The sequence below is a fragment of the Etheostoma spectabile genome, chromosome 5, assembly GCF_008692095.1.
Source record: "Etheostoma spectabile isolate EspeVRDwgs_2016 chromosome 5, UIUC_Espe_1.0, whole genome shotgun sequence".
NCBI lineage: Eukaryota > Metazoa > Chordata > Actinopteri > Perciformes > Percidae > Etheostoma > Etheostoma spectabile.
This window is the reverse complement of record NC_045737.1, coordinates 19,753,697-19,755,074: the sequence shown is the minus strand read 5'-3', so window position 1 is coordinate 19,755,074 and position 1,378 is coordinate 19,753,697. Positions and strand designations below refer to the sequence as shown.

The 1,378-nt window shown below is 34.9% G+C and overlaps 1 long non-coding RNA gene across 1 annotated transcript in view; it reads right to left on the bottom strand.

The window, feature by feature from the left end:
• Positions 1–1,378, bottom strand: part of LOC116689031 (uncharacterized) — a 6,589-nt gene that overhangs the window by 498 nt on the left and 4,713 nt on the right. The gene's annotated exons all lie outside the window — the stretch shown is intronic.

Below are 1,378 nucleotides of genomic sequence, written 5' to 3'. Positions count from 1 at the left end.
GGCGCCAAACCATGTATAACCTTTTAGATTAGACAGGCTGATTTAAATTATTTTGAAATTAGCAAAATTTAACAGCTTGTATTTATCTAAAATTTGGCAATGGTGATATGATGAAGGTTTCTTGTCTAATATTTTCAATGCTCTTTTGTAGCATACTTTGATTGGCTCAATAGCAGCGTGACTTGTATAGGACCAACTTGTGATACAGTACTCAATATGAGCCAGTATCATAGAGTGCAGGAATGTAATCGCTGCTGTATCTGTTAATGATGAACGAACCTGCCTAAAATTCTGTATATTAACATTTACTGTTTTCACAACTTTTTTAACGTGTTTTTTAAAGGACAATTTTGAGGGTATCATTACTCCCAAATACTTAAATTCCTCAACATTAATCAATTCTAGTCCACCCAAGCGAACTTTTACAGCGGTCACGGTTGTTTTAGGTTTACTAAAAAACATTGATACAGTCTTTTTAACATTAAGGCACAGGCATGAGTCATTCAGCCATTTTTGTAAGTCATTTAAAGCCAATGAAAGCTGATGGGCTGCATCATCAGTACTTTTGGCTTGTGTGAAAATTACCGTATCGTCTGCATACATAATCGTGTCCACATTTTTGCACACATTGGGCAAATTATTCACGTAAAGTGAAAATAACAGGGGGCCTTAAAGCAACTCATTTGAATACATTTTAGAGTTCTAAAGATGTAAAACTCTATCCACAAATTCTATCATGGCCTTTTGTAACTCTCCTCCAGAACGACAAACAGAGGCAATTTCTGATGCCCCTAACTGGCAGGACAACATAATTTGTCAGTGTTTTCAAAACTGTTAAAAAAATCACTGTCGAAAAGTTGTTTGGTTAGATTCAGGCACAAACACAATTTTGAAACATCATTGTTTGGGTTAGAATAACAATTATGTTAAGGTAAAGGAACCTTTGTCTCCATGGCTACATTGATAACTACCTAAGGATAAGGGAATGATCACAGTCATGGTTAAAATAAACTGAAACTAAACTGGAAACTGAAATGAACATTGGCACCCTATGGCAAAGTTGCCGGAATGCATTAGAAAAAGCAACAATTAGAGAACAATTGACACAAAATTTAATTTTATGTGGCAGGGAAGTCTTATGCCTATAATAAACTCCTAACCCGTTAGATTTATCTTATCATTATTATTTTACTTCAGTTGGAACATCACAGTGAGGACTTGAACATCTGCTAAAAGACTGTTTGAATGAATATGTACAATAGGGAGAGATTTAATATATGTTTTTGATGATGAGGCAGCAGTACTCCTTACTGTGCCAGTCAAGGAAGACAGAAGGTGTACTGGAGTTAAAGTAGTGATATAAAATCCCAAGTAATTT